The following is a 22675-nucleotide window of genomic DNA, read 5'->3' on the forward strand; positions in this document are numbered from 1 at the left end:
AGGGTTCTGCATGGTGGATTTTTCCTTTGAATATGAAGTGTCTTTTCCCATCTCTTTTGATACCTTTTCGTTTAAAGTCTATTTTATTGGTAGATTTTTTTCCTTTGATGAATATGAAGTGTCCTTTCTTTTCCTTTTTGATAACTTTTGCTTGAAAGACAATTTTATTTGATATTAGAATGGCTACTCCAGCTTGTTTCTTAGAACCATTTGTCTGGGAAAAATTTTCCAGCCCTTTACTGTGAGGTAGTGTCTGTCTTTGTCACCAAGCTGTATTTCTTGTATGCAACAGAATGCTGGGTCCTGCTTATGTATCTAGTCTGTTGACTATGTCTTTTTTATTGGGGAATTGAGTCCATTGATGTTGAGAGATATTAAAGACCAGCAATTGTTGGTTCCTGATATTTTTGTTGGTATTGATGGTATTATCTTTCTGTGGTTCTCTTCTTTTGTGTTTGTTGTGAGGTAATTTCTTGTTTTTTCTTGAGTTTAGGTTTCCCTCCTTGTGTTTTAATTTTCCTTCCATTATCCCCTGTTGGGCTGGATTAGTGGGAAGGAATTGCTTAAAATTTTTTTCATGGAGTACCTTGATTTCTCCATCTATTTTTGATTGAGAGTTTTGTTTTTGGTATAGTAGCCTGGGCTAGCAATCGCATGGCATCTGTACAAGGTCTCCTGGCTTTTACAGTCTTTGTTGAGAAGTGTGTGTTGTGGGGTAGTGAGTTGCAAAAGGTACCCTGATTCCTGGTCAAGACAGGTTGAATCTCTGGGGACCCTAAAAGGGAGGGCAGGTGCATTCCCAGTCTCCTAGGTCAGGGTGTCACTAGCCGCAGCCTCCCAACCCCCCACAAACCCCTGTAGAGAGGTTTGAGAAAGATCAAGTCATGTAGAGCAATGCCCAAGCCCCTCCTACCCAGGTGAGGATGTGACTACAGGTCACATAGGCTCAAGACAGATCAGTCATACAGATAGGACCATGCCCCCGAATATGTAGATGAGGTCTGATCCATGCAAAAAATTGTATTTAAAGCTCGTGTTCAGAACTAAATGTGTGCAAGAATCACTCAGTCCTCTGAGAGCTTCTGTCATAAGAGCTGTAACACTGCTGCTTGGGGAAGAGATCTGTTCTCCCAAAATTGCTACCAGAAGCCCTTCTGCACCCCTTGGCAGTTAGTCTGTGTCCTGCTGGCTAAGCCCAGCCTGAAACAAAGGTGGAACAACACCTGCCTGAGTTCTCCTCCTTTCTCCTGTACCTGCCAACCTAGCTGGACCAGATATCTCCGTGGAATACCTCTGGCACAGAGGCCCACAGTGTGTATTTCTGATAGGTCTGCCTTTATATATTACTTGGCCTTTCCCCCTTACTGCTTTTTATATTCTTTCTTTGTTTTGGGTATGTAATGTTTTGACTACTATGTGATGGGAAGAATTTCTTTTCTGGGCCAACCTATTTGGTGTTTTGTAGGCTTCTTGTATGTTTATGGCCATCTCTTAGGTTAGGTTTTCTTCTACGATTTTGTTGAAGATGTTTCCTGACCCTTTGCAGTGGGCATCTTCAAGGTCTTCTCTTCCTATTATTCTTAGGTGTCTTAGTCAGGGTTTCTATTCCTGCACAAACATAATCACCAAAAAGCAAGTTGGGGAGCAAAGGGTTTATTCAACTTACACTTCCACATCGCTGTTCATCAAAGGATATCAGGATTGGAACTCAAGAATCAGGAATCAGGAGCTGATGTAGAGGCCGTGGAGAGATGTTACATCCCCTGGCTTGGTCAGCTTTCTCCCTTATAGAACCCCAAGACTACCAGCCCAGGGATGACACCACCCACAATGGGCTGAGTCCTCCCCACTTGATCACTAGTTGAGAAAATGCCTTACAACTGGGTCTCTTGGAGGCATTTCTGCACCCGAGGCTCCTTTCTCTGTGATAACTCCAATTTGTATCAAGTTGACACACAAAACTAGCCAGTACATTATGTTTGGTCTTTTCATTGTGTCCTGAATTTCCTGGATATTTTGTGTTAGGAGCTTTTTGTACTTCGTATTTTCTTTGACTCTTGCGTCAATATCTTCTATGCCTGAGATTCTCTCTATTACCTCTTGTATTCTGTTGGTGATGCTTGCATCTGTAAGTCCTGATTTCTTTCTTAGGTTTTCCATCTCCAGGGCTGCCTCCCTTTGTGATTTCTTTATTGTTTCTATTTGCATTTTTAGATACTGGAAGATATTGTTCAATTCATTCACCTGTTTGATTGTGTTTTCTTGTATTTCTTTAAGGGATTTATGCATTTCCTCTTTAAGGGCTTCTGTTTACCTGTGTTCTGTATTTCTTTAAGGTAGTTATTTATGTCCTTCTTAAAGTCCTCTATCATTCTCATGAGATGTGACTTTAGATCTGAGTCTTGCTTTTCAGGTGTGTTGGGGTATCAAGGGATTGCTGTTGTGGGAGAACTGGGTTCTGATTTTCTAATTAGCATTGGTTTCTGTTGCTTATGTTCTTGCACTTGCCCCTTGCCATCTGGCTATCTCAGGTATTAACTGGTCTTGATGTCTCTGACCAGATCTTGTCCCTCCTGTAAGCCTGGTTATGATGGACCTCCTGGGAGTCAAGCTGTCCCTGGGTGTGGGCATGAGGGGCTGGATGGAGCACTCTATCTGCCCCCAGGCACAGTTATGGACTGGAAGAATGATATGTGTCCGGCAGGGTTTATAGATCCTGCATCTGCTGGGCGCTGTGGGAATCTCAGTTAGGTCAGGTATTGGGGCAAGGGGCGGGTATCTCATCTATGAGCCTGGTTGTGACAGACTTTCTTGGAGCCAAGCTGTCTGTGTGTGTGGGAAGGAGTCTAGAGTATTGCCTCTGCTTTAGGCTGAGTTGTGGGCCACTTCATAGATTTCTTTAAGGATTTCATTAAATTTTTTAAAGAATCTCTATTATTTTCATAAAGGCTGTTTGAAAGACTTTCTTTTGTGCTTTGGCTATGTTAGAGTAATCATTGCTTACTTTTGTAGGGTTCCTGGGCTCTAGTAGTGATCTACTGGATTTCAGGAATTGACACACAACCCGTATAAACACCAATCTCAGTTAAGAAAGAATAGTGTTTTGAATGTACACCCTCATACTGAATGTTCAGGATCAGAAAAAGGACTTGGAAGCCTAATTATGGTACTAGTCTGCTCTCAGGCTAGGCTTTTTTATAGAAAAAAAAACAGGTACAAAAATTTAAAGGGCAAAGAGGGGAGCAGTTGCCTTACTTGGCAAAGTATCATCAGCTAACCTTTAAGGTGATTGGACTCAAGTAAGGTAAGGGGAGTGTGGTCAATGGGTGGTGCACAGGGGGAATTTCAGAACATTGATATAGCAGAGCATGGATATTATATTCATAAGTTTTTGGCTATTAGTACTATTCTTCAGTGTCAGCCATAAAGACCACAGTGAGCTCATAAGTAGGTGCAGGAAGGGCTGCCCCATGATTAGTTCTGACTCAAGCCATTTAGTTCGCATTGGCTTTTGATTTGATGGGTCTTAACATAAATCTTTATGGGATTTTTTAAGATTAGCAAAACTCATACAGAGCATTCAGAACAAAACAGGGTATGTGGTTTGCATTGTCCTTGCTCTGAGCCAAGTCATTTCTCCACGTCAAAGAATGGCAATCATGTTACAGCAACAATACGAAATAGCTGTCAGTCATGGAACACAATGGCCACAGCTATTCTGGGGTGGGGGTGGGGTTGTATCAGATCCTAACAACATTTTCCTGGTTGTTGTTGACTGTATTTTTATATTGGCATCAAGGCATTTAGGATTAGGGTGGTTGTAATTATAGGTGCTGATATCTTGTCTTTTTTTGGATGGGTATTTTGTTGCTTGGTTTTTTTTGTTTGTTTTGTTTTGTTTTTTCCTTCTCTTTTGGTTCTTAGGAGATTATAGTGACTGTGTGTTGCCCTGTTAAAATATTTGTGTATGTGTGTGTGGGTCCTAATTGGTGTAGCCAGGTTTCTGGGTATTGAGAACTTAAACTTAGGAGTAGAGATGGGCTTCGGAGAGGGGGTACTAAGAGGGTTCACAAGAGGAAAGGAAGCAAGGTGTTTTACCAGAATCTGTTTAGTTCCCTGGGAATAATGTCAGAAAGTGAAGGGAGGCCATAGCAGAAAATCTGCTGTAGAGCTGGTGATGAGACTGGGGGATTAGACTTGGAGGAGTGAAGAGAAAGAGATACTGAATATCTACAGTTAGTCTATGTGCTTTGCTAGCTGGTGTCCTGTGGGTTTCCAGTGAGTGAGGAAGGGAGGTTAAGTAGATCTGTGTGATCCACCGGAGATGGGCAGAGAGGGAAGGTGACCACATCTGGTGTTCTGCTACAGAGTTGGGGATGAGGATGGGGGATTGGATTTGGAGGAACTGAGTAAAAAATGAATATCTGTGGTTTGCCTCACCTGTTTCCCTTTTCAAAGTGTAGTTTTTGTTTTTTTTTTTAAATCCAATCCCCCAGCATGAAACTGTGTTTTATAATACTGGTTTGCATTAATGTAAGTCTTAGTGAAGGCAGCAGATTTACATGTTCGTCTGGACCAGTCAGACACGGTTTAGATTTTTCTTATTTTGTTGGCAACATCCTAAGCATCATCATCAGGAGCAGATGGAACACACATCTTCTCTCCCTTCACCTGATCATGGCATTGGCCTTGGCTGCATCAGGCCTCAACTGGTTTGAGTCAGTGCTAACTTGACATCCACATCACAAATGTGCTGTCCTTATATATTCGGAGTGGCAGACTCAGTAGTTGGAGGAGCTAGTGGCTGAGGAGTTTTCTCTGCAGTTGCTTATCTGAAAATTGCAACCTTTTGCTTGGACTGCAGCATTGTGGACCACCAGAAAGTAGGAAACCTGTTATGTTGTAGAATCCTAGGCAAAAGGCCTGACTCTGGGGGTGTCTCCCAGCACATCAGGTATGACTGTTCATCACAGAAATCAAGTGGAAGGGTGGGAGGTAGCACAGGAATTTAATACACCAGATAGGGTGCATGGCTCAACCTTGTTTTCAGGATTGTGACATAAGCTCTAGATTTATTGTTTGTTTGTTTGTTTGTTTATTTATTTATTTATTTATTTATTTAACAATACTCATTAAGAATTGGCATGGTAGTGCATTCCTGAAAGCCTAGCAACTTGAGAGGATGAAGTAGGATGTTACCTGTGAGTTTAGAGCAGCATATAGGCTATCCTGTGTGATTATGGTCCTTGTGCAACTAAAAAAGTCATTAAAATATTTTATTTTATTTATTTGTGTATTACCTGTTTGTCTCTGACCCACTAGCTACCCAAGTCATACATGGAAACCTATTAATTATGAAAGCTTGGCTGTAGCCTAGGCTTGTTCTCAACTGAGACAAGTGATGTTTCATAAAAATAACAATACCAAAGTAGGTAATCAGATCTCTGCCAGTACAGAAATCAGGATTTGAATAATACGAAGACAATCTCTACACAGTGCACAAAAAATTACCCAGACATGTGTGTGTGTGTGTGTGTGTGTGTGTGTGTGTGTGTGTGAGAGAGAGAGAGAGAGAGAGAGAGAGAGAGAGAGAGAGAGAGAGAGAGAGAGAGAGCTAAAAGTTTCAGGCAATTGAGAGCTGCACAATGTGGGTGCTGGGAACCACATACAGGTCATCTAGAAGAGTAGCAAGCATTCTTAATCTATGGATTGTCTCTCCAGAACTGAATTCTAGACTTTATAGGGAAGGAACAAGAAGTACAGTCAGAGTCTTGGACAAACAGTAGTCTGGTTTATCATGATCTTAATTCTGGTCACATGGTTTTATTGGTGTCATTTTTTTTTCTGCTTGGGGCTTAGAGGGGCAATCTCTCTCTGATGCCAAGGAAATGCCCACAGTTCAGGGGCCAGAATCACTCAATAGAGTGTTACCTACTGTCTCTGTTACTCCTGGTCGTGAGAGCAGTATCATCTCGGAGAGACCTGTTTGGAAGACTGGTCAGCTCCTGGGAGAGTTAAAAGTAATGACAATGGACTTCTCAGTGCTACTGGAAGGAGTATAGAACAGGATGGTTTAAAAGCTGGCAGTTGATGACACCTTAGTTACTCTAATCTTTGTGTCTTCAGCCATGAAAATAGATAGAGTATATTTAAATGGTTGACAGTAGGATGTGGGCCTATCCTTGGGCTTTGTACAGAGTGAGGCCAGAATCTCATGTAAAAATTTAAGGCTAAACATATAAGCAGATGAATACAAATGTAGAAATGTCAAGCTTACTCCTCATTTTAGTTACCAAAAAGGTATCTCTAGGTCCAAAGGAAGAGTCAATACTTTTAGCAGGATTTTTAGTAGAAATAGCCTGTAAGTCTCTTTTGTAGAATGAAGAGGCCAGAAGCTGGGTGTTTTCTGTGGTTGCTTTCTGTCTTAGTGTTCTATTGCTGTAAATAGGCAAAATAACTGTTAGGTCCTAAAATGTGGCATGGAGACCACCACTCAAATATGCAATTGGCAAGAGTGTTTTTATTTCATGAGAGCAAAAAGCCTGCATGCAGGGGTTAGCTACTTACAAAAGTGAAGACAAAAGCATGTAGGCCTTTTATATGTAGCTAGGTTTAGGGAATCTAAAACTTTATTGGTGGGAGCCAGGGATGTTACATGGGTCAGTTTACATGCCTGTGTTCAGGTGTGTCAGTGGACTGCATTCCTATGTCATGAATGTTTAATCACCCAAACCATATAAGGCTGTCCAGCACAGAATGGCCATTCTGAGATAAGATATTATCCCTTCCTTGTGGTTATCTTCAGGCTGGTTTTTTTTGGATGGGGGGTTTTATGTTCTTGTCCCTAGAATTTATGGTCTGTTACTGGAGCTGGGACTGATGGCTGGTGGGGGTCAGTGAGTAGAATTTTTGGTCAGTTCTTGGATGATTTTTCCTTCTGAAGTCAGGCCTGGTCCTAAAATGGAGTCTGCATTGTCCTATCAACAACAGTGGCAACCCTTATAAAAGAAAGCATTTAACTGGAACTGGCTTACAGTTTCAAAGGTTTAGTCCATTAGCATCATGATGAGGAGCATGATGGCACACAGGTACACATGGTATTGGAGAAGTAGCTGAGAGTTCTACATCTGGATCTATAGGCAGTATGAGGAGAGAGAGCCACTGGGCCTGGCTTGGGCTTTTGAAACCTCAAAGCCCACCACCCCTCAGTGGCACACTTTCTCTAACAAGGCCCAACTACTTCAACAAAGCTAGATCTCCTAATTTTCAAGTAGTGCTCTCCCTGATGAGCAAACAATCGAATATATGAGTCTATGGGGGCCATTCTTTTTCAAACTACCACACTCTCCTCTATTATTCTTTCCTGGGACAATCTCTCAATGAACTTGGAGCTCACCTACTGGCTAGACTGGTAGCCAGTGAGTCAATGACCTGGATGCTCTTTATGAAGAGCATATATCCCAAGGACTTGTGGTAGGTCATTCAGAGTGGGCACTGCTCAGGGCATCCCCAAGTCCCTCCCACTCCATGGATTCTGCTCTTGAGGATCCTTTTGCTTTTTAATACGTTTGATCTACTCCTGGGCTGTGCCCTGGCTAGATGTCATGAGTCTTGGTGTGGTTTAGACAGGACTGCTTTATAACTCATGAGTGCTAAGGTGAACTGTTGTCTAAAAGGTCCTCAATTATATTACCACTGCCCTAGGTGGTGGGGTGTTTGCATTTAGTCTGGATACTTTGTTCCATAGAGATGTGAAAAAGGAGGCTTCCTGACTAAAATGTCTAACCCCAAAGTCCTCATTCTTTGGATGTTGCCATTATTCGTTGTTTGCGGGGAGGTACCGATTGCTTTATGTAGATATAGGCAGTGTTTAGCATTTGAAATGTTAGGGGACCTCAGCTTCTTCTCTGTGAGTCTGCTTTTGTTCCTCTGGAAACATTTCCTTCTACTTCTAATTTTGGTTCTAGCCTTCCCTCTCCTCCTCATTTGACTCTTTTCTGTGACTCCATGGTGGTGCATGCCTACAATCTCAGCCCTTAGGCTATAGCAGGAGGATTGTCAATTTGAAGCCATCCTGGGCGACACAGCAAGTTCCAGACAGCCTGAGGTGTAAGACCCTTTATTGGTTCAGACAGACAAGCTCCTCATCTGACATAAACAATGACAAACAAACAAAAGGGAATAAAAATTCAAATTAGCCTTCAGTAAAACTCAACTACCTCAGGTTTTCCCTTGGATTCCTGGAGACACTGCAGCATACTAGTTCATCCCTCACTGAGTTAAGTGGAGAAGGACTAGAAGTGTTACTTTTGTATCTTCCTGTTTTCCTGATCCTTTGACCAGTATTCATCATTCTGACTGCCCACTCCATCTTGCCAGCACTGCACACACAGGGTACTTTCGTCAGGAGCCAGCAGAGGGCAGCAGAGCACTCATGGCTCTTTCTAAGGTAACCAATCTCTATGACCAGAGAGCACAGGCTGGGTGCTGAGCTGAGACAAAGCATTTAATATGCATCAAAAAAAAAAAATTTTTTTTTTCTTCGTGCTTCTGCTCTGCTTTTTGCTTTGTGCCAGCACTCCTGAGCATCCATTTCTCTGGCTCAGCCCCCTCTATTCTTTCTCCATTAACATTTAAGGTCAAATCTCAGAACATCTTCCTGCTTCTTACTGATATGAGGCCTGCCTGGATATTTACAACATAAGCTAAACTGGAGAAGTTAGTTTTGAAACCAAAGGGTTATTGTATCTGAAGGTTTCCTACCCTGAAGAGAGCAGCGTAGTTCATGGACTCCTTTCCTTACATACGGTGATGGAACATTCAGCTGCCGAGACTTGTTAGAGGGGTTGCACACCTTATAGACTGAACATCCTTCATCCTCTCAGGGGACTCTTTACTCACACATCTCTTACTTCAAAGCATCAAAACAGTTTCAGCTACATCAGATTTATAGGGCTAAGAACAAGAGGAAGACCCTTTACTGCCAAATTATTAAGAATTAAAAACCAGTAACTGACAGCATCAAACTAAGTATTGAACCCTTCTGAGCCTATGAAGCCACCCCTGTCCTGAATTTCATGGGACAGACTCTTCTTTTTCCTAGACTATGGATTTAATATACGGGCTTCCCATATATGGTTCCTTTCATATCAGGAACCAGGATCCCAAAGAGTGAGAAGATACATGATGGAAGTGAGATTTTATCTGACACATGGACGGTACGTGCTGTTTTAGGCTCTGCAATTACAAAGGAAACAGAATGAAGTTCTTACTTTTCATGGGGCTTGTTCAGCAGTACAACAGCAAGCATAGAGGCAGAGTCCTGCTTACAGTGCCTCTGCCAGACAGTGGCAAGTGATCTTGAGGAAAGGGGACACAGCAGGGAAGATGTGGTTCCAATGTGGGGCAGCGAGGCTTGAGATTCTTCTGGAGGATGTTAGGAAAGGCCACATGTATAAAATTGGAGAAAAGGGAGTGAGTCACCCAAGCGTTTGAGGGGTGATCATCAAGGCAGCGTTGGCAGCCAGTACGAAAGTCCTGTGGCTTCTCATGTTTGAGGCTGGTGTGGTTGGCAGAGGTGATCTGGAGCTGAGAGGATGGATGAGGAGGAGGGGGAGGCCAGATCCTAAAAATGAGGACTTTGGCTTTGGCTCCAGATGAGTATTTACAGTAGAAGGAGGCCTGGATCTCACTCTAAAGAGCTGCTTCTGGTGAGGAGAGGCTGGGAGACATCACATTAAGAGCAGATGTGCTGAAGGGGCTCAGCAAGCACAGCTTTGATCATGCTGTTTCCTGGTGGAGGCCATGAGACAGATTCTTGAAAAGCTGCACACTCTTGTTTCTCTGTAATTGTATTGTCAAATGCATACTCCAGTATGTGGAGGTACTAATTAATATGCATTTAATGAATCACTAGTCATCAAGTGAATGAATATACATAATAGGCTTTCTTATAATATTAGCTTCCTTAAGATAAAACACTAGGAGAGCAGGGTGCCTCACCCAAAACCTCTGGAGGCAGAGCTGCAATACTGTGCTTCAAGAGTTTCACACCGAAGCTAACCCCAGGAGACGAAGCAGAAAACATGCAAGGACGCGGCCTCCTCCATGTGTAACTTCCTCAACTATGGGCCCTGCCGTGAGTCACGCTTGGAGAAGTAGGACAGCAGATGAGGACTGAGAGCCACATGGACACATGACATGAAGAATGTGGTGACATTTTCTCCTCATGTCTACAGATAAATTGAACCAGAAAAGTGTAAGCCTGACTAAATGGACGTAAAAACTCCACTTGTTAAGAACAGGTTGGGCTTTGGGAACTGACCTCCATAGCTGAGATATAAAACTATTTCCAAGTGCAAAAAGATGTCTTGCGGTCATGGTGGCCTTAGGCCCATGATATCCACTTCTGTGAGTGTTGACCGAATTGTAAATAATGTTGACATGGTACCATCTCAGTGGCCATTTCTGTTTATAGAGCTCCTGTTCAAAGTATATTTGTAAAGAGTGTGTTTGGAAGCCAGCATATACCCACAATGAAGTTTAAGCATGGTCTTATTGTGCTTTAAGCACAGACTTAAGCATCAGTTTATATTTTTAATAAACATTCTGATGAAAAAAGATATAACACACTAAGTGAATAAAGGAAGAATTCTTTGACAGTATTTTATTGTATTTATTCTCAATTAACTTCTATTAAATCTGTTATAATATTTAAGATCATTTTCACTAAACAGATTCTGCATCTCAATGACACATGAGCCTAAACACATGAACATGAACCGCCAACTGTATTTAAAATTTCTTTAAATTACGTTAATTTATTTATTAGGTGGATAAAACCAATACTACTGTTCTAAAAAGCAATAAAATATCTCCTAATGACACTTTGCTATCCTCATATATCATTGCCTTATTCAACCATCATCAGAGAAACTTCCTCTGGTAACAGATGGGAACAAACACAGAGACCCACAGCCAGACAGAGTGTGAGAGACGCGGGAGCACTCGGTCCTAAATAGGACGTCTCCATCAAACCCCTCCCCTCAGAGCTCGGGGACCTCAAAGAAGAGGGAGTGTAGAGTGTACGAACCAGAGTGTATGGAGGGCACCAGGAGAGCAAGGCCCTCTGAATCACCTGAGCACAGGTCACGTGAGCTCACAGAGCCAGAAGCAGGGTGCACAGGGCCTACACAGGTCTGTACCAGGTCCTCTTACAGCTTCCCGTTTAGTGTTTTTAAGGGATTATAGAGTGTGTGAACAAGTGGGTCTCTGATTCTTCTGCCTTCCTTTGGGCTGTTTTCCTTCCATTTGTCCTGTCCAACTTTAATGTGATAGTTTCTGTTAATCTTATATTTTATTTTATTATGTTTTAATATTATCTCTTAGAAGCCTGATTTTTTAAAAATGACAAACAGAAAGGGAGAGGATCTAGTGGGATAGGGAGGTGAGGAAGAGTTGGGAGGGGTAGAGAGAGGAAACCAGAATCAGGATATATTTTGTGAGAAAAACATCTACTTTTTGATGGATGGGAAAAATGAAAAAAAAAAAACCCATTAATTTAATTGTGTGTGTGTGTGTGTGTGTGTGTGTGTGTGTGCGTGTCTGTATGTCTGTGTTTGTGTCTGTGTCTGTACAAGTGTGCATGTGCTTGAGCATGTGTCATGCTGTATGGCTTGAGTTGGTTCTTTTCTCTATGTGGGGCACAAGGATTCAAGTTCTCAGGTTTGGGGGCCAGAAGTTCTATCTTCTGAACCATTCCACAGACCCTAGACTGTATCTTTAATGTGAGGTCAGTAGGTGGTATTTTTTCTCCCTAGAGCTTTAGCTTCTTCCAGGAGATATATAGGGGGATTAATAATACAAAACAGCACATTAAGTGTACTTTTAACTATAACACATGACTGGTCTATTAGAAATTAGATTAGTTTCTCTAGTAACATGTAAGGACTTTGGGAATTAAGCATGTGAAACTAACATTTGAGATCATCATTCTTCCTTAAGTGGAACAGTTAGATGTTATTTAAATAAAAAAGTCTCTATCCTGGAAACAGTGGTGCCTACATGCTGCATGTGCCTTCTTCAATGTTTGACCACAGTCTTCTTTGTTTCCTCCTCTGTGGGATTCTGGTCTATGCATGTATCTCATATGTCTGTTTGGTTGCTCACTACAAAAAGACCACATCAGATGTGATGGTTTGAATAGAAATGGCCCCCAGAGACACACATGTTTGAATGCTTGGCCATAGGAAGTGGCACTATTAGGAGCAGTGACTTAGATGGAGTAGATGTGGCCTTGTTGGAGGAAGTGTATCACTGTGGGGGTGGGTCATATATGCTAAAGCTGTGCCTAGTGTGGTACACAGTACCTTCTGCTTCCTGCAATCAAGATGTAGAACTCTTAGCTCCTCTTCCAGCACCATGCCTGCCTGCATGCTGCCATACTCCCCACCATGATGATAATGGATTGAACCTCTGAACCTATAAGCCAGCCCCAATTAAATGTTGTCCTTTATAAGAGTTGCCTTGGTTGTGGATGTTTCCTTCACAGCAATAAAACACTAACTAAGGCAAATAAATCAATAAAGGATTTATTCCTTTACTGAATTTATACAGTAGGGTGTATAAATATACCAGCTAGAACCCTGTAGGAAGAGAGGTATATGGAGAGGAAGTGAGGATGCAGTAATATTCAGGAGGCCTAGAGGATTTGGGGGATTTCCTGACTTAGCAGTTACCTGTTACAATTGTTACAATTGCAGTTACAGTTACTGTGGGGCCTTGTCAGCTGTTGGATGGGTCTTATCCCAGAAGGTAACACCACTTTATAGCCTTTGAAGCCATGTGGATGGCTGGCTCTTACTGGTGGAAGACCCAGATTTCTGCTGTGGAATTAGACTCAATCCATCTTATACTCTGGCCAAAAGAAGCAGAGGATCAAAAGAGTTCTGGTAGACTCAGGGCTTTCTTTTGAGTCAATGTCATTGTATTATAAAATGGCTCATGCCTGTCCCCATCAGAGTCCTTAGGTGGATCTCACAGCTGTGAATGTCTTAGGATGCGTACCCCCACCCCCACCCCTTCACAATCTCTCTTGTATTAAAGATCTAGAATTTGATGCTGTCTCCACTATCAGACCAATAATAGTACCTTTGCTTCAGATCATTTTCTCTTCATGCCTCATTTTTTCCCTTGGAATCTGGGGGTCTGTAACTCTGAAGAGCAGTTTCCTGCTTTTCTCTCCTGCTACAGTTAGCACCTGTCCCCACCTCACTGTAATGAGAGTAGTTGACTGGTTCTTCCTCCCAGCCCCATGATTCCAGAAATAAGATTCATATTCAAGGTACATACAAGTACCTTGGTCATGTAAGCTAGGCTCTTCTCTGACTAGACCATAATTTAAACTAACCCACCGTCCTTATCGACATTCTGCCACGATGCATGCTGCATCAAGTACCATGCATTCATCTTGTCACATCTTCCTGGGTGAACCACCTGTTCCTAGCTCTATCCCAGAATTCTCTCTGACTCCTATATGACCTGCCTTCTATTCTACCCTTTCCTGTAGGCCATAGGATTTTAAATTGACAGGTGGTTCATCCATACAATACACATGATGCTCTCCATGCAGATCAGGGAAGACTTTTCAAACTGGCTAGTTTGCTGTATAGCTCAGCTCTATCTACCCTGCTCTGCTGCCCTCCCTTTCATTGTGCACTGTGCTCGATGACTTTTGATCAGCAACTTTAAGGTATGGGTCCATCGTGTACCAGCATTGTATGTGCGTTGGGGCCAGCAGGGTATTGTTTGTAGTCTCAGTCTATCCTTAGAATAAATGCTCTCTGGGTTCATTTGGAGCCTGTCTTTTCTCTGATATATGGCCTTTTCCTGGTTTTTGTCTAAAAGTTCCCTTAAGGTTGGGATGGAAATTGGGATTTTCTTTGAACCTTGCTGCTATTATTTATACTGTGACTATTTGTCACTTTCCAGTGACAAGCTGGATAAAAGAAATAACAAACATTCCTCCTTCATTCAAGGTTGGCAGGAGGATGCATGGACTGTTTTGAAGTGGAAATTCCCAGTTTCCTTGGGAAATCAGTTATGTCATATGATGTTTTGCTGGGGCAGACACAGGTGAGAGGATGTGTGATGTTTAGAAAGAATATACGATGATCCCATAGACAGTGGGAAGAGACTCTGGCATTGGTTCACCTTGGCCTGCCTCAGTATGTTCTGCCTTCTTGACTATAGTCTTATATTGGTCCACCTTACACTGAGATGCTGATCTTTGCTTGTTGTGACTTCACAAAGAGCAGTATGCCACTTCATAGAGAGTAACATGCCAAAGAACTTCTTGTAATATTCTGGTGTCTCTTGCTGCTTCCGTGGACTTGGGCCAATTGACTGGTGGATTCTCGTGGTTTCTTCTGGATTGAACTACCATTGCTGATTTATAATTGGTGTCTGCCGAGTGGACTGGGCTGCAGCTGCTGATTCATGTTGGTGTTTGCTAAAGGACTGGACTGATGACAACAAAGAGTGGAATGGCCCCAAAGAACCATTTCTAAACAGGTTCACATTCCCTGTTTCTTATTAACCTTTCTTTCCCTTACCTCTGGTGGGTGGTGGGCTAGAAGGGAGGTTGAAGACTTTTTCTTTTAAATTGTATTTACTTAGAGCATTCAGAATGTCAACAAAACAGCCACTTTTTTTTTTTTTTTTTGGAGTTGGGGACCTAACCCAGGGCCTTGCACTTGCTAGGCAAGCGCTCTACCACTGAGCCAAATCCCCAACCTCACATTTTATTTTTGCGATTACAGAATGTTATTCAGTTAACGGAACAACAATTACCTTCAGATAAGCTGCACCAGAGACAACTGAAGATGAAAAAAAAAAACCCACAAATAACCAAACCAAACCAAACCAAACCAAACAAAAACCCAAAACCCAAACTACTGTCTCCATATATAACTAATTTGTGCTGTACACCAACAAGAACCTGCTTTAAATTTCCGTGCTAATTTACAGTCCCCAGACTGTACCAGGCAAGGTTAGTGGCTATTGAAAATACCACCAGGACAGGGCTATCTAAAGACATATTTGGGAGTGTGTTAACTATATAAAAGAAGACACTGTACAGTTTTAAAAAAATCTTACACAGCCATACATTTCAATTCTTTTCTTTAAAAGAACTGAGTTGTGTATGGGGGGGCTTAAATGCTTTATAGACAAGGAAAAGAACTGTACTAGAACCAACTTATCCATCATCATCTTCCTCTTCCTCTTCTTCCTCCTCTTCGTAATCCTCTTCATCCTCCTACCCATCTTCCTCTTCTTTTCCTTGTTCTTTTCAGTGTTGATCTCCCCCCGCCTTTTTTTTTTTTTTTTTTTTTTTTTTTTTTTTTTTTGCCTCATTAGGTTTTCCTTTACCTCTGTAGGCAGCAATATCCTTCTTGTATTTCTCCTTCAGCTCGGTGGCCTTCTTCTCACAGGGCTGCTTGTCATCCGTGGCATCTCTCCTAGTTTCTTTGTGACATCATCAATGGCTAAGCCAGGATGCTTGCCTTTGATTTTTGGGCGGTACTCAGAACAGAACAAGAAGACGGTCGAAGGAGGCCTCTTGGGTGCATTGGGGTCCTTGAACTTCTTTTTAGTCACCTCTTTGAGAGTGGGATGTAGGTTTTTATTTCTCTTTCATAATGAGCCTTGTCAGCCTTTGCCACATCTTTAAACTTCTCCTTCTCTTTAGCAGACATGGTCTTCCACTTCTCTGAGCACTTCTTGGAGAGCTCTGAGAAGTTGACAAAAATGGTGCTTCTTCTTGTGCTCCTCCTGGCAGGTTGCACAAAGAATGCATATGAGGACATTTTGCCTCTCAGCTTCTTAGGATCACCTTTGCCCATGTTTAGTTGTTTTTCTTCCACAAGGCACAGAGTTGCCCAGTGCCCGTCCTGCTCTTGCTTGCCCCGGCGCTGTCTCTATGGAGCTCAATGTACTGCAGTGGCTGTGAGAGCAGGAGCCAGAGGTTGAAGCCTTTAAGAACCCTTATTAAAAAGTAGGCTTTGAAAAAAAAATCAAAGGCTACAAACTAGGTATGTTGTCTCACAAAGTAACATGAGATTTCTAGAGGCTTCCAGCAGAGTTTCTATAAATCCTTACTGCTCCTCTAGCTGGAAATGATACTGGGAAGTGTGTCTGGCTCCAGAGAAAGAGGTTTGGGAATGAATCTGGGGTCAGCCATCTATGCACATCTGCCACATAGAATGCCTTGCCCTCTGAGTATGTAGAAATCCAGATCATTCTGACACACTTGTCTCCAGGAGTGCTCTCTCCTGACTGTCTCCTGTTGTCATCTGACTGACTTTGACCTTGATGATGATTCTTGGGCTTAGCACTTGACCTCCACCCCTTACATCCCCTCTCCATCTCCTGCATCCCCCCTCCGTGCTCTGCATCCCCCCTTCCATGGTCTTAGGCAGTCCACTGAAAGGCAAATCCTCAGCCTGTCTCTTTATCCAGACACGTGTCTCCTCTAGACTGCCCTCACTGGATCATGCAAAGTCTGTCTTTTCTAGTATTGTAGTTGGGACCTCTGGATCCATGCTGTATTCTTCCTCTTCTTCCTGAGTCCCAAGAGGACTAGTTCTTGCCTCTTCTTTTTTGTGCTGTTACAGCTCCATTTCAAATCCCAATTTTCTCTGCCTATTCCAATCCATTCTTAATGTCTGCCATAGTGATATATAATTTGATTTGACTGCTCTTCCTTGGTTAGAAGTCACTCAGTTCCTTATTGCTTTAGTATCAAATAAAAGCATGGCATTTGACGTCCTTCCTGAGTACCCGTGTTCAGCCTGATGACCTCTGTGCTTTGCCTTTGTCATTCTATTTTCAGGTTTTACAGCAAGGTCTCTGGGCTTTGGAGGTGTGAAGCTAGTGCTTTCTGCTTTTCCTTCTTAGCAAGCTTCTTCAGTGAGCCCAGCTCAATGAGAGGTCTTCAGCGTAACTTTCCTCAAGGTCCCAGGCAGAGCAGGCATGCCACCTTCTTTCCTCCCACTGTGTTGTCTGTGCCATATATTTCAACACTAATTCTTACATATGTGTCATAGAACACATGGCATACACTGGTGATCCCAGTACTTGGGAAGCTGATGTGGAAGGATAACCAGGTTGAGGCCAGCCTTAGCTACTTAACAAACGTTGAGCCCAAGCTTCACAGACTACACAAAAACAGGTACTAGAGATATAGATACAATGACAGATGATAGATGAAAGAGTGTTAGATAGATAGGATAGATAGTAGATGATAGTTAAGATGATGGAGAATAGATAGATGATAGAGAAGGAGCAGAAGGAGCAAGAGAACATGGGCTCACATGCAGCCTTTATTTTCAATAGATACTTAACATTTATGAGGCCTTGGGCTAAATTCTGAGCACACACCACCACTACCACCACCACCACACACACAAAAAAAAAAGGTGAAAAGATCTCCAGTTTAGCTTTAATTTATGTCTTTAATAGCTGTTGTAGTGCCTGGCAGGTGCTCAACAGAAATGCTTGATGAACATGTATTTTTTTAACCATTGTAGATAGTAATGGATGATGTGTGCTCAGTACCCTTTTAACAGGTAGTTCATCTGCATCTAAACATAGTGAGGAAAACTTCAGAGAGTAAATGCTTGCCACAGTGTAAAGTTCTTCAGTTTCCAGGATGGGAGGTGGTATGTATGAGTGGCTGATGTTTTTAGAACAATGCACTGGCTCAGCCCCGTGGGAGCAGATTGCATAAGACAAGCACCCAGAGTTGGGGGGAATAATGCCAGCCAATCTGTCAGATTTCATCATCTGCTGGTCCTGAGCTGGAAGGATGCTTAATATATGCTCTCAAGCTTTGATCTTGTAAGGAGATGCCTTCACATACCATCTCCTGCAGGTTGCTTACACAACCAAGCACCTAAAAATAATATTTTGAGAAAGCATATTATTTATTTTGAGTTTGTAAATGAACCTTGGTGAATCTTTTTTAAAGCACAGATTCTGATCATTTCTGTTCTGCTATGAATTTTACAGACATGGAGAAAACACAAACTTCATAGGTTACTTGATACAACAAAAACAAAATTTTACTTTTATTTTATAATGCTGAAATTGTAATTATATAATTATAAAAAAGTAGCTTGGGGTGGAATCAGTCTATTGACTCACGAACAGAGGCAGTTGCTGTTGTAGATGGAAAGAAAAGACCAATGCTTTGTATTTTCTCAAATCTGGGAAACCTATTTACTGGTGAGATGGGGGGTGTTGGCAAACAAAATGTGTGGGTTGGGTGATTGTTTATATATACTTACATGATTGTAGGGGTGTGTGTGTGTGTGTGTGTGTGTGTGTGTGTATGTGTGTGCAAGAGAGAGAGAGAGAGAGAGAGAGAGAGAGAGAGAATATGAATATGAATGCCGAAGAGATGATAGATTTGAAATCATCAGAATAGTTTTTTTTTTAAATTCAAAAATGGAAGGTCTGCATTGAAAATAAATTCTCAACAGTCCCTCAACATTAGCTTTCTCCAGTGTCTTATTTCCCTGGTTAAACCAGAAGATGAAATACATCCTAGGAACAGGCTTAGGTCATTATATTTAAATGGCTGACCTGCTTTGTCTCCACTCAATGTAAATGATGATCTCATAACTACAGGATAGAGAAGTTTCTATAAAAGCTCTTCTGCTCCAATCCCAGAGCTTTAAAGTCAACAGAAAAAAAATCTTAACTGGAAATGATCTGTGTAGCATGTTGGAAATAGTGCTTTGCAAATAATAATAATGATAATAATAAGGAATAGGAGAATACTGTTCAGGGAAGTATTAAGTGTCTTGAATATTATCTACTTGTTAAGGAGAACCACCTATGGGAGAAAGGTGGTGGGAGGACCATGTACAGGACCTTCTTCTCACCACCTCATGGTACTTTCTCCAAAATTGACCATATAATCGGGCATAAAACAGGCCTCAACAGATACAGAAAGATAGAAATAATCCCATGCATCCTCTCAGACCACCACGGGCTGAAGCTGGTCTTCAATAACAATAAGGGAAGAACATCCACATACACATGGAAGTTGAACAATGCTCTACTCAATGATAACCTGGTCAAGGAAGAAATAAAGAAAGAAATTAAAGACTTCTTAGAATTTAATGAAAATGAAGGTACAACATACCCAAACTTGTGGGACACGATGAAAGCTGTGCTAAGAGGAAAACTCCGAGCTCTGAGTGCCTGCAGAAAGGAACAGGAGAGAGCATATATCAGCAGCTTGACAGCACACCTAAAAGCTCTAGAATAAAAAGAAGCAAATACACCCAGGAGGAGTAGAAGGCAGGAAATAATCAAACTCAGAGCGGAAATCAACCAAGTAGAAACAAAAAGGACCATAGAAAGAATCAACAGAACCAAAAGTTGGTTCTTTGAGAAAATCAACAAGATAGATAAACCCTTAGCCACACTAACAAGAGGACACAGAGAGTGTGTCCAAATTAACAAAATCAGAAATGAAAAGGGAGACATAACTACAGAATCAGAGGAAATTCAAAAAATCATCAGATCCTACTACAAAAGCCTATATTCAACAAAACTTGAAAATCTGCAGGAAATGGACATTTTTCTAGACAGATACCAGGTACTGAAGTTAAATCAGGAACAGATAAACCACTTAAACAACCCCATAACTCCTAAGGAAATAGAAGCAGTCATTAAAGGTCTCCCAACCAAAAAGAGCCCAGGTCCAGACGGGTTTAGTGCAGAATTCTATCAGACCTTCATAGAAGACCTCATACCAATACTATCCAAACTATTCCACAAAATTGAAACAGATGGAACACTACCAAATTCCTTCTATGAAGCCACAATTACTCACAATTACCTAAATCACACAAAGACCCAACAAAGAAAGAGAACTTCAGACCAATTTCCCTTATGAATATCGACATATTCGATATTCATATCGACGCAATAATATTCAATAAAATTCTGGCAAACTGAATCCAAGAGCACATCAAAACAATCATCCACCATGATCAAGTAGGCTTCATCCCAGGCATGCAGGGATGGTTTAATATATGGAAAACCATCAACGTGATCCATTATATAAACAAACTGAAAGAACAAAACCACATGATCATTTCATTAGATGCTGTGAAAGCATTTGACAAAATTCAACACCCCTTCATGATAAAAGTCCTGGAAAGAATAGGAATTCAGGGTCCATACCTAAACATAGTAAAAGCCATATACAGCAAACCAGTCGCTAACATTAAACTAAATAGAGAGAAACTTGAAGCAATCCCACTAAAATCAGGGAATAGACGAGGCTGCCCACTCTCTCCCTACTTATTCAATATAGTTCTTGAAGTTCTAGCCAGACCAATCAGACAACAAAAGGAGATCAAGGGGATACAGATTGGAAAAGAAGAAGTCAAAATATCACTTTTTGCAGATATGACAGTATATTTAAGTGATCCCAAAAGTTCCACCAGAGAACTACTAAACCTGATAAACACCTTCAGCAAAGTGGTTGGGTATAAAATTAGCTCAAATAAATCAGTAGCCTTCCTCTACACAAAAGAGAAACAAACGGAGAAAGAAATTAGGGAAACGACACCCTTCATAATAGTCCCAAATAATATAAAATACCTTGGTGTGACTTTAACCAAGCAAGTAAAAGATCTGTACAATAAGAACTTCAAGACTCTGAAGAAAGAAATTGAAGAAGACCTCAGAAGATGGAAAGATCTCCCATGCTCATGGATTGGCAGGATTAATATAGTAAAAATGGCCATTTTACCAAAAGCGATCTACAGATTCAATGCAATCCCCATCAAAATACCAATCCAATTCTTCAGAGAGTTAGACAGAACAATTTGCAAATTCATCTGGAATAACAAAAAACCCAGGATAGCTAAAACTATCCTCAACAATAAAAGGACTTCAGGGGGAATCACTATCCCTGAACTCAAGCAGTATTGCAGAGCGATAGTGCTAAAAACTGCATGGCATTGGTACAGAGACAGACAGATAGACCAATGGAACAGAATTGAAGACCCAGAAATGAACCCACACACCTATGGGCACTTGATTTTTGACAAAGGAGCCAAAACCATCCAATGGAAAAAAGGTCGCATTTTCAGCAAATGGTACTGGTTCAACTGGAGGTCAGCATGTAGAAGAATGCAGATCGATCCATGCTTATCACCCTGTACAAAGCTTAAGTCCAAGTGGATCAAGGACCTCCACATCAAATCAGATGCACTCAAACTAATAGAAGAAAAAGTGGGGAAGAATCTCAAACACATGGGCACTGGAGAAAATTTCCTGAACAAAACACCAATGGCTTATGCTCTAAGATCAAGGATTGACAAATGGGCTCTCATAAAACTGCAAAGCTTCTGTAAGGCAAAGGACACTGTTGTTAGGACAAAACGGCAACCAACAGATTGGGAAAAGATATTTACCAATCCTACAACAGATAGAGGGCTTATATCCAAAATATACAAAAAACTCAAGAAGTTAGACCGCAGGGAGACAAATAACCCTATTAAAAATGCGGTTCAGAGCTAAACAAAGAATTCACAGCTGAGGAATGCCAAATGGCTGAGAAACACCTAAAGAAATGTTCAACATCTTCAGTCATAAGGGAAATGCAAATCAAAACAACCCTGAGATTTCACCTCACACCAGTGAGAATGGCTAAGATCAAAAACTCAGGTGACAGCAAATGCTGGCTAGGATGTGGAGAAAGAGGAACACTCCTCCATTTTTGGTGGGATTGCAGACTGGTACAACCATTCTGGAAATCAGTCTGGAGGTTCCTCAGAAAATTGGACATTGAACTGCCTGAGGATCCAGCTATACCTCTCTTGGGCATATACCCAAAAGATCCCCCAACATATAAAAAAGACAGGTGCTCCACTATGTTCATAGCAGCCTTATTTATAATAGCCAGAAGCTGGAAAGAACCCAGATGCCCTTCAACAGAGGAATGGATACAGAAAATATTTTACATCTACACAATGGAATATTACTCAGCTATCAAAAACAATGACTTGGTTGGGGATTTAGCTCAGTGGTAGAGCACTTGCCTAGCAAGTACAAGGCCCTGGGTTCGATCCTCAGCTCCGGAAAAAAAATGTATATAAAAAAAAACAACAAAACAAACAAACAAACAAACAAAAAAAAAACCAATGACTTTATGAAATTCATAGGCAAATGGAGGGAACTGGAAAATATCATCCTGAGTGAGGTAACCCAATCACAGAAAAACACACATGGTATGCACTCATTGATAAGTGGATATTAGCCCAAATGCTTGAATTACCCTAGATGCACAGAACACACGAAACTCAAGAAGGATGACCAAAATGCAAATACCTCACTCCTTTTTTAAAAGGGGAACAACAATACCCTTGGGAGGGACTAGGGAGGCAAAGTTTAGGACCGAGGCTGAAGGAACACCCATTCAGAGCCTGTCCCACATGTGGCCTATACATATTCAGCAACCAAACTAGATAAAATGGATGAAGCAAAGAAGTGCAGGCTGACAGGAACCGGATGTAGATCTCTCCTGAGAGACACAGCCAGAATACAGCAAATACATAGGCGAATGCCAGCAGCAAACCACTGAGCTGAG

General features: G+C 41.6%; 1 pseudogene; it reads right to left on the reverse strand.

Moving 5' to 3' along the window:
• Positions 1 to 15256: 15256 nt before the first annotated feature.
• Positions 15257 to 15902, reverse strand: LOC116905604 (annotated as a pseudogene).
• Between the last annotated feature and the right edge of the window lie 6773 nt (positions 15903 to 22675).

The sequence above is a fragment of the Rattus rattus genome, chromosome 1, assembly GCF_011064425.1.
Source record: "Rattus rattus isolate New Zealand chromosome 1, Rrattus_CSIRO_v1, whole genome shotgun sequence".
In the NCBI taxonomy this organism is placed as follows: domain Eukaryota; kingdom Metazoa; phylum Chordata; class Mammalia; order Rodentia; family Muridae; genus Rattus; species Rattus rattus.